This window comes from Bufo bufo, chromosome 2, assembly GCF_905171765.1.
Source record: "Bufo bufo chromosome 2, aBufBuf1.1, whole genome shotgun sequence".
NCBI lineage: Eukaryota > Metazoa > Chordata > Amphibia > Anura > Bufonidae > Bufo > Bufo bufo.
The window spans coordinates 428,758,843-428,774,179 of record NC_053390.1 but is presented as its reverse complement, the minus strand read 5'-3'; the positions used below and the strand labels follow the sequence as shown (position 1 = coordinate 428,774,179).

The 15,337-nt window shown below is 40.3% G+C and overlaps 1 long non-coding RNA gene across 1 annotated transcript; it reads left to right on the top strand.

Annotated features, from left to right (window-relative positions):
* The first annotated feature begins 399 nt into the window (after positions 1–399).
* LOC120991577 lies at positions 400–2,546 on the top strand. The gene is made up of 3 exons (XR_005776728.1): positions 400–494; positions 1,522–1,559; positions 2,524–2,546. It is a non-coding gene; the product is annotated as an uncharacterized LOC120991577 (long non-coding RNA).
* Positions 2,547–15,337: the final 12,791 nt, after the last annotated feature.

Genomic DNA, 15,337 nt, shown 5'->3' with positions numbered 1-15,337 from the left:
TGACCCCCTTAAATACTTTTTCTCATCATTGGATTCACCTGTGTATGTAGGTCAGGGGTCACTGAGCTTACCAAGCCAATTTGAGTTCCAATAATTAGTTCTAAAGGTTTTGGAATCAATAAAATGACAACAGTGCCCAAATTTATGCACCTGCCTAATTTTGTTTAAACGATTATAGCACACTTTCTGTAAATCCAATAAACTTCATTTCACTTCTCAAATATCACTGTGTGTGTCTCCTATATGATATATTTAACTGACATTTTTTATCGTAACAACCAACGATTTATACAGGAAAATCATGACGATTAACAAGGTTGCCCAAACTTTCGCATCCCACTGTATATCGCACCCCTCAATCAGTATTTTGTGGAAGCAGGTATATAAAAACCCCTTAATCAGTATTTTGTGGAAGCAGGTATATCGCACCCCTTAATCAGTATTTTGTGGAAGCAAGTATATAGAACCGCTTAATCAATATTTGGTGGAAGCAGGTTTATTGCACCCCTCAATCTTTTTCTTGTGAAAGCAAGTATATTAAACCACTTAATCAGTATTTTGTGGAAGCAGGTATATCGCACCACGCAATCTGTATTTTGTTGAAGCAGGTGTATCACAGGCCTCATTCAATATTTGGTGGAAGTAGGTATATCAATCCTCTTAATCAGTATTTTGTCGAAGCCGGTGCATCGCAGGCCTCAATCAGTATTTAGTGGAATCAGGTATATAAAAACCCCTTAATCAGTATTTTGTGGAAGCAGGTATATCGCACCCCTCAATCAGTATTTTGTGGAAACAGTTATATAGAACCCCTTAATCAATATTTGGTGGAAGCAGGTATATCGCCCCCCTCAATTAGTATTTTTTGGAAACAGGGATATAGAACTCCTTAATTAATATTTGGTGGAAGCAGGTATATCGTACCCCTCAATCTGTATTTTGTGGAAACCGCTATAACAATCCCTTAAACAGTATTTTGTGGAAGCAGGTATATCGCACCCCTCAAACTGTATTTTGTTGAAGCAGGTATATAAAACCCCTTAATCAGCATTTTGTGAAAGCAGGTGTATCGCAGTCCTCAATCATCATTTGGTTTAAGTAGGCATATCAATCCCCTTAATCAGTATTTTGTGAAAGCAGGTGTATCGTAGGCCTTAATCATTATTTGGTGGAAAAAGGTATATCAAACCCCTTAATCAGTATTTTGTGGAAGCAGGTATATCGCACCTCTCAATCAGTATTTTGTGGAAGCAGGTATATCAAACCCCTCAATCAGTATTTTGTTGAAGCAGGTATATAGAATTCTTTAATCAATATTTGGTGGAAGCAGGTGTATAGCTGGCCTCAATCAATATTTGGCGGAAGCAGGTATATCAATCCCCTTATTCAGTATTTTGTGGAAGCAGGTATATCAAACCCCTTAATCAGTATTTTGTGGAAGCAGGTATATCGCATCCCTCAATCTGTATTTTGTGGAAGCAGGTATATCAAATCTTTAAATCAGTTTTTTTGTGGAAGCAGGTATATCACACCCCTCAATCAGTATTTTGTGGAAGCAGGTATATCAAACCCCTTAATCAGTATTTTGTGGAAGCAGGTGTATTAATCCCCTTAGTCAGTATTTTGTGGAAGCAGGTATATCGCAAGCCTCAATCAATATTTGGTGGAAGCAGGTATATCAATCCCCTTAATCAGCATTTTATGTAAGCAGGTGTATCGCAGACCTCAATTAATATTTTGTGGAAGTAGGTGTATCAATCCCCTTAATCAGTATTTTATGGAAGCAGGTGTATCGCAGGCCTCAATCAATATTTGGTGGAAGCAGGTATATCAATCCCCTTAATCAGCATTTTGTGTAAGTAGGTATATCGCACGCCTCAATCAATCCCCTTAATCAGTATATTGTGGAAGCATGTATATAAAAACCCCTTAATCAGTATTTTGTGGAAACAGTTATATCGCACCCCGCAATCAGTATTTTTTGGAAGCAGTTATATAGAACTTTTTAATAAATATTTGGTGGAAGCAGGAATATCGCACCCCTCAATCTGTATTTTGTGGAAGCTGGTGTATCAAATCCCGTAATCAGTATTTTGTAGAAGCAGGTGTATCGCACCCCTCAATCAGTGTTTTGTGAAAGCAGGTATATCAAACCCCTTAATCAGTATTTTGTGGAAGCAGGTGTATCGCAGGCCTCAATTAATATTTGGTGGTAGCAGGTATATCAATCCCCTTAATAAGTATTTTGTGGAAGCAGGTGTATTGCAGGCTTCAATCAATATTTGGTGGAAGCAGCTATATAAAACCCCTTAATCAGCATTTTGTGGAAGGAGGTATATCGCAGGCTTTAATCAATATTTGGTGGAAGCAGGTATATTAAACCCCTTAATCAGTGTTTTGTGGAAGCAGGTATATGGCACCCCTCAATCTGTATTTTGTGGAAACAGCTATATAGAACCCCTTAATCAATATTTTGTGGAAGCAGGTATATCGCACTCCTCAATCAATATTTGGTGGAAGCAGGTATATCGCACCCCTCAATCAGTATTTTGTGGAAGCAGGTATATCAAACCCCTTATTTAGTATTTTGTAGAAGCAGGTATATTGCACCCCTCAATCAGTATCAGTTTTTTTGGGGGCAACAGGTATATCACACCCGTTACCAATAGTTGTTCCAATAGCGCTTGTCCCTCTATATACCTGCGGTATCGCAGCAGAACTGCACACAACTGCTGCACAATACAAATGCACTATAATATACTTTCTATGTTAGAAAGTATATTACAAGTATATCACACCCCTCAGTATATCACACCTATCAATAGCACACCTATACCAGTCCTTAAAAGGACTTTTGTGGCCCTATTAGCTAGGGTTTGGTGTCCCTAACAGTCCGTCCCTGCTCCACAAAGCAACCTCTCCCTACACTGACAAAACACAGAATCTAAAATGGCTGCCAGATTAGGTTCTGTTATAGGGAGGGGGTGTGTCCATGTGCTGAAACGTCTCAATTGGCTGTCCTTTCCCACCTGATGTGTGTGTCATGGGTCAAAGTTTGGCGCAATGCAAAAGAATATGGCACCGGCGGACATCGCCATATGTTCGCATGTTCGGCGAATTGCGAACTCGCAAAGTTCCCCTTGAAATGACCGCCGGGAGAACTGCAAGACCATCTCTAATCTCCAGTCATTATTTTTGCAATTGCGCAAATTGTCAGTAATGATGCGCATATTTTTTGCACAATACATGCAACTTCACATTTTATCAGGTCTGAGTAGATATTACAGATTGGTGCACTAAGTATTGTTGTGACATCATAGCACTATGTCTGTAGCATGTATGTATGGACAGCAGTGTCACTGCTCTCTCTCTGTCTCTCAGAACTGCAAAAACAGCAGAAAATGGCTGCTGGGGAGTTTCTTATATAGTAAGGGGTAGGCAACTTTCCTATTGGTTGCTAGGGATGTTGTTAAGCTCTGACAACGATATTGCAGCCTTCTCATTGGCCCACAAGCAAGAAGGGAGGGTACTGATGGAAAAAAAAACTAGAATATTTGTGATTACGAATATATAGCACTATACTAGATTTTTGCGAATTCTCGAAGTGCCAATAAAAATTAGCGATTCGAATATTCGCGATCAACACTAGTTATGAACACCATTGAAAGTCAATGGGGGACGGATCTGTTTTCTATTGTGTCAGAGAAAACGGATTTGTCCATTTTGACTTACATTGTGTGTCAGGACAGATCTCGTCTTGCTCCGCACCACATTGTGGACAAAAAAAAACCTCTTTGCAGTGTTATTCTGTCCACGTTGGGAGCGCAAACAAATGGAAAGGACTGCATTTTAGTGCATTCCGCTTTGTTCAGTTCAGTTTTGTCCCGATTGACAATGAATGAGGACAAAGCTGAAGCGTTTTCTTCCGCTATTGAGATCCTATGATGGATCTCAATAGTGGAATTGAAAACACTAGTGTGAAAGTAGCCTTACTACTAATGAAAACCCAAAAGACAGTATCTCAGAAAATTAGAATTTTATATAAGACCAATTGAAAAAAAAAAATATGTTAATACAGAAATGTTGGCCTACTGAAAAGTATTTACAGTATATGACCTTAATACTTGGTCGGGGCTCCTTTTGCATAAATGAGAGCATCTATGCAGCGTGGTGTGGAGGCGATCAGCCTGTGGCACTGCCGAGGTGTTATGGAAGCCCAGGTTGCTTTGATAGCGGCCTTCAGCTCTCCTGCCTTGTTGGGTCTGATGTCTCTCATCGTCCTCTTGACAATATCCCATAGATTCTCTATGGGGTTTAGGTCAGGCGAGTTTGCTGGCCAACCAAGCACTGTCATACAGTGGTTATTAAACCAGATATTGGTACTTTTGGCAGTGTGGGCAGGTGTCAAGTCCTGCTGTAAAATGAAATCAGAATCTCCATAAAGCTTGTCAGCAGAGGGAAGCATGAAGTACTCTAAAATTTCCTGGTAGATGGCTGTGCTGACTTTAGACTTGATATAAGACAGTGGACCAACACCAGCAGATGACATGGCTCCCAAAACCATCACTGACAGTGGACACTTCACACTGGACCTCAAACAACTTGCATTTTGTGCCTTTCTACTCTCCCTCCAGACTCTGGGACCGTGATTTCCAAATGAAATGTAAAATTTACTTTCATCTGAAAACAGGGCTTTGGACCACTGAGCAATAAATAGTCCAGTCCTTTTTCTCATTAGCCCAGGTTAGATGCTTTTGATGTTGTTTCTGCGAAATGAGTGGCTTGACACAAGTAATGCGACAGTTGTAGCCCATGTCCTGGATACATTTGATTTATATGTGAGGCTCTAGAAACACTAAATCCAGCCATAGTCCACTCCTTGTGAATCTTCCCCAAATACTTGAATGGCCCTTTCTTGACAATCCTTTCAAGGCTGTGGTTATCCCTGTTGCTTGTTCCCCTTTCTCTACCACTCTTTTTCCTTCCACTCAACTTTCCATTATGCTTGGATACAGCACTCTTTAAAGAGCCAGCTTCTTTAACAATGACCTTTTGTGGCTTACCCTTCGTGCGGAGGGTGCCAATGACTGTCTTCTTGACAACTGTCAAGTCAGCAGTCTTCCCCCATAATTGTGTAGCCTACTGACCCAGACTGAGGGACCATTTAAAGGCTTAGGAAACCTTTTTAGGTGTTTTCTGTTGATTAACTGATTAGTGTGTGACACCATGACTCAACAATATTGAACTTTTTCACAATATTCTAATGTTCTGAGATACTGACTTTCATTAGCTGTAAGCCATAATAATCAAAATTAAAAGAAATAAACGCCTAAAATAGATCATTCTGTGTGTAATGAATCTAGTTAAATTAAATGAATTACTGAAATAAATAAACTTTGATTATATTCTAATTTATTGAGATGCACTAGTATGTAGATGTGATTTAAATAGTGCCTACACTGTATTTTAAGAAAATTTACTGGTATAAGAGAGGGATTTCAAATATTGGTATACAATAGGTACTTTGCTGTCTACACCAGATATGAAATATGAGTCACACAAAATTACATAAAACTACATGACGATAGAGCATTAAAGTTTTGTAAAGTCACTAAATTACATGTAATTAAACAGTTCCCAAATTTCACTTCTAACCATCTGGCTTTTGATGTTGTTTGTCCGTAAGGCAGTATTACATAAATGTAAAAGCTATAAGTGGTCTACGTTTAACGGCTGAGCTTGTGAAAGATCAGCAATTCAATTAACAGATGAAGTCAGGTTTATAGAAGAATTTCATTTTTTGTGCTATTGTTAAAGGATTTGTGCACTTTTACAATTTTTCATCTTTATTACTCTAAGGGTCGATTCACACGTCTGTATGAATGGTCCGCACCTGTTCCGCAATTGTGCGGAACGGTTGCGGACCCATTACTTTTTAATGGGGACGGAAAACAGTGTGCTGTCCGCATTTCCGGTCTGCGGCCCTGAACTTCCGTTCCGCGGCTCCGCAAAAAAATAGAACATGTCCTATTCTCGTCCGCAGCTGCGGACAAGAATAGACATTTCTATTGGGGTGCGGGCATAGTATTTTGCGGACCCGCAATTTGCGGATCTACTGCAGATGTGTGAATGGACCCTAATGCAGTGTGATACAGTTTTGTAGAAGTGGAGATCTACTGGGCTATGTACATTTTTGGGGCAATTTTTTTATGATTGCAGTTTACTCATTTTTACTCATTTTTTCAATTGGTCTTTATTAAAAAATATTGAGCCGTTCTGTCACTTAAGGTTAACTTTTTCTAGCTTTGGGAATCCTACTTTCACTTTGTGTCGGCCATCTAATAAACCTTATCTCTAAATTACTAAAAGGTCATAAACACTTATTTAAACCCTTAAGGACTCAGCCCTATTTCACCTTGAGGACTTGGCCATTTTTTGCAAATCTGACCAGTGTCACTTTAAGTGCTGATAACTTTAAAACGCTTTGACTTATCCAGGCCGTTCTGAGATTGTTTTTTCGTCACATATTGTACTTCATGACACTGCTAAAATTGGGTCAAAAAAGTAAATTTTTTTGCATAAAAAAATACCATATTTACAAAAAAAATTGAAAAATTTGCAAATTTCAAAGTTTCAGTTTCTCTACTTCTGTAATACATAGTAATACCCCCAAAAATTGTGATGACTTTACATTCCCCATATGTCTACTTCATGTTTGTAGCATTTTGGGAATGATATTTTATTTTTTGGGGATGTTGCAAGGCTTAGAAGTTTAGAAGCAAATCTTGAAATTTTTCAGAAATTTACAAAAACCCAATTTTTAGGGACCACTACAGGTCTGAAGTCACTTTGCGAGGCTTACATAATAGAAACCGCCCAAAAATGACCCCATTCTATAAACTACACCCCTCAAGGTATTCAAAACTGATTTTACAAACTTTGTTAACCCTTTAGGTGTTGCACAAGAGTTATTGGCAAATGGGGATGAAATTTGAGAATTTCATTTTTTTGCCTAATTTTCCATTTTAACCCATTTTTTCGACTAACAAAGCAAGGGTTAACAGCTAAACAAGACTGTATCTTTATTGCCCTGACTCTGCCGTTTACAGAAACACCCCATATGTGGCCGTAAACTACTGTACGGGCACACAGTAGGGCGTAGAGGGAAAGGTGCGCCGTATGGTTTTTGGAAGCCAGATTTTGCTGGACTGGTTTTTTGACACCATGTCCCATTTGAAGCCCCCTGATGCACCCCTAGAGTAGAAACTCCATAAAAGTGACCCCATCTAAGAAACTACACCCCTCAAGGTATTCAAAACTGATTTTACAAACTTTGTTAACCCTTTAGGTGTTGCACAACATTTAATGGAAAATAGAGATACAATTTCAAAATTTCACTTTTTTGGCAGATTTTCCATTTTGATATTTTTTTTCCAGTTACAAAGCAAGGGTTAACAGCCAAACAAAACTCAATATTTATGGCCCTGATTCTGTAGTTTACAGAAACACCCCATATGTGGTCAAAAACCGCTGTACGGGCACACGGCAGGCCGCAGAAGGAAAGGAATGCCATACGGTTTTTGGAAGGCAGATTTTGCTGGACTGGTTTTTTTGACACCATGTCCCATTTGAAGCCCCCTGATGCACCCCTAGAGTAGAAACTCCATAAAAGTGACCCCATCTAAGAAACTACACCCCTCAAGGTATTCAAAACTGATTTTACAAACTTTGTTAACCCTTTAGGTGTTGCACAACATTTAATGGAAAATAGAGATACAATTTCAAAATTTCACTTTTTTGGCAGATTTTCCATTTTAATATTTTTTTTCCAGTTACAAAGCAAGGGTTAACAGCCAAACAAAACTCAATATTTATGGCCCTGATTCTGTAGTTTACAGAAACACCCCATATGTGGTCAAAAACCGCTGTACGGGCACACGGCAGGCCGCAGAAGGAAAGGAATGCCATACGGTTTTTGGAAGGCAGATTTTGCTGGACTGGTTTTTTTGACACCATGTCCCATTTGAAGCCCCCTGATGCACCCCTAGAGTAGAAACTCCATAAAAGTGACCCCATCTAAGAAACTACACCCCTCAAGGTATTCAAAACTGATTTTACAAACTTTGTTAACCCTTTAGGTGTTGCACAACATTTAATGGAAAATAGAGATACAATTTCAAAATTTCACTTTTTTGGCAGATTTTCCATTTTAATATTTTTTTTCCAGTTACAAAGCAAGGGTTAACAGCCAAACAAAACTCAATATTTATGGCCCTGATTCTGTAGTTTACAGAAACACCCCATATGTGGTCGTAAACTGCTGTACGGGCACACGGCAGGGCGCAGAAGGAAAGGAATGCCATACGGTTTTTGGAAGGCAGATTTTGCTGGACTGTTTTTTTGACACCATGTCCCATTTGAAGCCCCCCTGATGCACCCCTAGAGTAGAAACTCCAGAAAAGTGACCCCATTTTAGAAACTACGGGATAGGGTGGCAGTTTTGTTGGTACTAGTTTAGGGTACATATGATTTTTGGTTGCTCTATATTACACTTTTTGTGCGGCAAGGAAACAAGAAATAGCTTTTTGGCACCGTTTTTTTTTTTTTGTTATTTACAACATTCATCTGACAGGTTAGATCATGTGGTAATTTTATAGAGCAGGTTGTCACGGACACGGTGATACCTAATATGTATACAATTATTTTAATTTATGTAAGTTTTACCCAATGATTTCATTTTTAAAACAAAAAAAAAGTTTTAGTGTCTCCATAGTCTAAGAGCCATAGTTTTTACAGTTTTTGGGCGATTATCTCAAGTAGGGTCTCATTTTTTGCGGGATGAGATGATGGTTTGATTTTCACTATTTTGGGGTGCACATGACTTTTTGATCGCTTGCTATTACACTTTTTGTGACGTAAGATGACAAAAAATTGCTTTTTTTACACCGTTTTTTTTTTTTTTTTTTTACGGTGGTCACCTGAGGGGTTAGGTCATGTGATATTTTTATAGAGTCGGTCGATACGGACGCGGCGATACCTAATATGTATACTTTTTTTTAATTTATGTAAGTTCTACACAATGATTTCATTTTTGAAACAAAAAAAATGATGTTTTAGTGTTTCCATAATCTAAGAGCCATAGTTTTTTCAGTTTTTGGGCGATTATCTTAAGAAGGGTCTCAATTTTTGCGGGATGAGATGACGGTTTGATTGTTACAATTTTGGCGTACATGCGACTTTTTTGATCACTTTTATTACCTTTTTTTGGGAAGTAAGGTGGGCAAAATTTCAATTTCATCATAGTTTTTTATTTTTTATTTTTATGGCGTTCATCGTTCGGGTAAAGTAACATGACCGTTTTATAGATCAGGTCGTTACGGACGCGGCGATACCAAACATGTGTAGGGAATTTTATTTTTTTCATTTTTAATCAGTGATAAATGTGTTTTTTGATTTTTACTTTTTTTTACTTTTTTTTTTACCCAGACCCACTTGGTTCTTGAAGATCCAGTGGGTCTGATGTCTGTATAATACAGTACAGTACAATATATATTGTACTGCACTGTATTTTACTTACACTGAACAGATCTATGCTTTCAGCACAGATCTGTTCAGCACCATGGACAGCAGGACGACTGAGACGGCGTCCTGTTGCCATGGGAACCTTCCCCGTCTGCCACAACTTCGCAGACGGGGAAGGGTGAGGACGGGGCTGGCGGGGGGCTGTCTGGGAGCTCTCTCCCTCTCCATCGGGGGGCTGCAAAGGCACAGCAGCCCCCCGATCGGAGAGGGAGGGAGCTCCCTGAGCTGTTAACCTTTTCCATACAGCGGTCCATACGGACCGCTGTATGGAAAGGGTTAAACAGCTGACATCGCATCACCGATGTCAGCCGTTTATACCAGGGTGCCAGCAATGTGCTGGCACCCTGGTATACCCACTGTACACCAATGATTATTCAATGGGAGGCGGGCGGGGGATCGCAATCCCGCCTGCCGCACCGCTCGCCTCCCGCACCGCCCGCACCGCCCGCAACCCTCCCCCTGCACCTCCCACCGGGCTAAAATCACTCGGGGGTGCAGGGGGGGGGATACAGATAGATTTTGGGCATTATAAAGTTTCTGATCCTCGCGGTCAGGGACCGCGGGGATCAGAAACTGCAGAAATCGCAAAAAAACGCAGGTCTGAATTGACCTGCGGTTTGTTGCGATCGCCGACATGGGGGGGTCACGGGACCCCCCGCGCATTTAGCCTAGTTGCCTGCTCAATGATTTGAGCAGGCACCGTGTTCCGATCACAGCCGGCCGGGCGGCAGTGATCGGAACAACACATGACGTACCGGTACGTCATGGGTCCTTAAGGACTCGGGAAACATGCCGTACCGGTACGTCATGCGTCCTTAAGGGGTTAAGCCACAATCTTATAAGAAAGATAACAATTGACCTATAATGAGTGTTTATAAGGTCAGAGATTATGAGCCCGTCAGCTCCCTGCCTGACTGAACAGAGTGAAAATTCAGAGCCTGCTACTAGAGAAACTCAGGGCTGCACAAAGACAATGGTTCAAAATGTTCAATAAAGACCAACTGAAAAAATTATTTTAGCTTAAAATGAGTACAATGCAATAATAAAATAAATTGCCCTCAAAGGTGTACATAGCCTTCAAAGGTTCTAAACATTTAAAGCAATAAAAATGATCAAGAATACAAAGTCACAATAACCTGACCATGCTAGGCCACAAACAGTATTAATGAACCATACAAGCTTATTGCAACAGCAACACTTTTCTTGGAGTTTATACAACTTTTTCTTCAATAATGCCAGCAAGGGGCCCACATCTCCAACTGTGCGAACTTGGTGCCACCCATTGATAATAATTGTCCTTTAATAAGGGAAGCAAACAACATAAAAAGTATCAGGAGATGCACTCTCATTATTAGTGGCAGCATAGTTCCATGGCATGTTAGTTCTTTTTTTTTTTTTATTCAGGCAGGGAGAAGATGGCATGAGTCCTCAGTTTCATAGGCGTTTTAGGGTACAGCTACACAATGACACTGGTCACGTGACAGCTGTCCCGATTAGGATTGCAGGGGCCTCGAAGTGTAGTGGTGATCCCACAGAAATGAATGGGGTCACAGCACAAGCCGCACGTGTGCCACGACTGCAACCTCTGAATCACAAATAATCCAGCAGAGTTGAATTTTTTGCAATCAAAGAGTCGCAGTAGCAGCACACATGCGACTCAAGATCACTCATTTCTATGGGATCACTGCTACACTATGATGCACCTGCAATCCTAGCAAACACATCTCATGGAGTAACAAGTACTGTGATACATCTGCAATCTAAGACTTTATAATAAATCTTGACAAAAAGGAAGTGAGAAGGCTTGCTAAACCTTTAAAAGGGTATTCTAGGCTAGTCCATCAATATAATTGGTGGGGGTCTGACATTCTGCACCTCCGCTGATCAGCTGTTCTGCAGTAGCTCCAGAGCCAGAAGTCAATGACGGAACTACAGCTCCATCCATTGTTTGTAGTGGATTGAGATAGTTTATGCAGTTCTGCTCCCAATGAACTGAATTGGAACAGCGCTGCGGTGACCAGTTCCATCCTCTACACAATGAATGGAGCTGTAGTTCTGGCTTCGACTTCTGGCACCGCAGCTACTGCACACCAGTAGAACAGCAGAGGTGTTGGAGCCCTGCTGATGAGATATTGATGGCCTATTCTTAAAGGGAATCTGTCACCCAGAGATTCGATATTAACCCTTTAATGTCAAAGGCTATTTTCATTTTTGCATTTTAGATTTTTCCTCTCCACGTTCCAACCATAACTTTTTTATTTTTCAGTTTATATAGCTATACTACCTGTCCAAAAAAAAAGTTGCCACCAAAAAAAAAAGTCACACACTCTAATATTTCGTTGGACTGCCTTTAGCTTTGATTACGGCACGCTTTCGCTGTGGCATTGTTTCGCTAAGCTTCTGCAATGTCACAAGATTTATTTCCATCCAGTGTTGCATTGATTTTTCACCAAGATCTCGCATTGATGATGGTAGAGTCTGACTGCTGCACAAAGCCTTCTCCAGCACATCCCAAAGATTCTCAATGGGGTTAAGGTCTGGACTCTGTGGTGGCCAATCCATGTGTGAAAATGATGTCTCATGCTTCCTGAACCACTCTTTCACAATTTGAGCTCAATGAAAACTGGCATTGTCATCTTGGAATATGCCCGTGCCATCAGGGTAGAAAAAATTCATTGATGGAATAACCTGGTCATTCAGTATGTTCAGGTAGTCAGCTGACCTCATTCTTGGAGCACATACTGTTGCTGAACCTAGACCTGACCAACTGCAGCAACCCCAGATCATAGCACTGGCCCCACAGGCTTGTACAGTAGGCACTAGGTATGATGAGTGCATCACTTCATCTGCCTCTCTTCTTACCCTGATGCGCCCATCACTCTGGAACAGGGTAAATCTTGACTCATCAGACCACATGACCTTCTTTCATTGCTCCAGAGTCCAATCTTTATGCTCCCTAGCAAATTGAAGCCTTTTTTTCTGGTTTGCCTCACTGATTAGTGGTTTTCTTATGGCTACACAGCTGTTCAGTCCAAATCCCTTGAGTTCCCTTCGCATTGTGCGTGTGGAAATGCTCTTACTTTCACTATTAAACATAGCCCTGAGTTCTACTGTTATTTTTTTTCTATTTTATTCCACCAAACGTTTAAGTGATTGCCGATCACGATCATTCAGGATTTTTTTCCCGCCACATTTCTTCCTCGAATACGATGGGTCCCCACTATCCTTGCAGTTTTTAATAATGCGTTGCACAGTTCTTAACCCAATTTTAGTAGTTTCTGCAATCTCCTTAGATGTTTTCTCTGCTTGATCGTTGCCAATGATTTGACCCTTCTCAAACAGACTAACATATTTTCCACGACCACGAGATGTGTCTTTCGACATGGTTGTTTAAGAAATGAGAAGCAACTCATTGCACCAGTTGGGGTTAAATAACTTGTTGCCAGCTGAAAGATAATCACCCATGCAGTAATTATCCAATAGGAGGCTCATAACTATTTGCTTAGTTAAATCCAGGTGGCAACTTTTTTTTTGGACAGGCAGTGTATATGAGGGCTTTTTTGCAGGACACAATGCATTTTTTTAATGCCACCATTTAATTTACCATGTCTTGTATTGGAAAATGGTAAAAAAAATTCTTTGAATGGCAAAACTGATAAAAAATTTTAAAAAAAGAATTCCACCAAGGTTGTTGGAGTTTTGACATCACAGAATTTATTGTGCTCTAAAAATGACTTGACGCCCTTATTCTACGGTTCAATACGAATGCGGCGATACCAAACTTGTATAGGCTTTTTTTTGTTTTACTACTTAAAAAAAAGAAAAAAACTAAAGAGAAATGTCTTCCATCAAGATTTAAAAAAAATATATACTTTATTTAATTCATACAATACTTATAAAACATGTAGATAGAACAACAGCAGGTGAGACCCCAAGAGAGGGCAAAGAGGAAACTGCAGAGTCCGTCATCCTCAGAGTGTAATCCAGCAATGAAACCGCCGTCGCAATATGTCCACAGGAAACATTATTAGCACCCAGGGCACTTACAAAAACTTGCAAAACCTATATAAGGGCAGGATAGGAAGTCAATTCAGTACCGTCTGTGGCACGCTGACTCTGCAGTCGCCTCCTCCCAACGCCGTTTCGCCACACAGGCTTCTACCGGGATACTTTCAAAAAAATAAAAACCTTTGAAAAAAATCTAAATTTCCTTTGCATTGGCATATTCTGACAGCCATAACTTTTTTATATTTAGGTCTACAGAGCATGAGAACTTTTTTTTGTTAAACGAACTGTATTTTTTATTGGTACTATTTTTGAGGTATGAACGTCTTTTTGAGAGAATAGGTATACAGATGCATCGGGAGAATGCAAATCTTTGTTACTGTGGCAAGGGCGCTTCCCAGTGCTAACAATGGGCCTGGTGGCATCTGTAAAAGAGAGCAGCATGCCATGGAAGGGGCTGGAAGCAGGGTTGCAATTTGCACTGTGAACAGGGGGGAGTGACTACAAAACGCTGATGTTACAGAACATGTAATTGAGTGGTGGCTTGTGGCTGCACAATCGTAGTACAGCTACTATACAGCTATTCCCACAATTATGTGCAAATCAAATATGATGTACGACAGAAGAATAGGTTTTTTGATCAGTATATGCAGTGGATATAAAAAGTCTACACACCCCTGTCAAAATGTCAGATTTCTGTGCTGTAAAAAAAATGAGACAAAGATAAATCATTTCAGAACTTTTTCCACCTTTAATGTGACCTATAAACTGTACAACTCAATTGAAAAAAAATACGGAAATCTTTTAGGTGGAGGGAAGAAAACAAAAAAACTAAAATAATGTGGTTGCATAAGTGTACACACCCTCTTATAACTGGGGATGTAGCTGTGTTCAGAATTAAGCAATCACATTCAAAATCATGTTAAATAGGAGTCAGCATACACCTGGCATCATTTAAAGTGCCTCTGATTAACCCCAAATAAAGTTCAGCTGCTCTAGTTGGTCTTTCCTGAAATTTTCTAAGTCTCATCCCACAGCAAAAGCCATGGTCCACAGAGAGCTTCCAAAGCATCAGAGCGATCTCATTGTTAAAAGGTATCAGTCAGGAGAAGGGTACGAAAGAATTTCCAAGGCATTAGATATTCCATGGAACACAGACAGTCATCATCAAGTGGAGAAAATATGGCACAACAGTGACATTACCAAGAACTGGACGTCCCTTCAAAATTGATGAAAAGACGAGAAGAAAACTGGTCTGGGAGGCTACCAAGAGGCCTACAGCAACATTAAAGGAGCTGCAGGAATATCTAGCAAGTACTGGCTGTGTGGTACATGTGACAACAATCTCCCGTATTCTTCATATGTCTGGGCTATGGGGTAGAGTGGCAAGACAAAAGCCTTTTCTTACAACGAAAAACATCCAGGCCAGGCTACATTTTGCAAAAACACATCTGAAGTCTCCCAAAAGCATGTGGGAAAAGGTGTTATGGTCTGATGAAACCAAGGTTGAACTTTTTGGCCATAATTCCAAAAGATATGTTTGGCGCAAAAACAACACTGCACATCACCAAAGGAACACCATACCCACAGTGAAGCATGGTGGTGGCAGCATCATGCTTTGGGGCTGTTTTTCTTCAGCTGGAACTGGGGCCTTAGATAAGCTAGAGGGAATTCTGGACAGTTCCAAATACCAGTCAATATTGGCACAAAACCTTCAGGCTTCTGCTAGAAAGCTGAACATGAAGAGGAA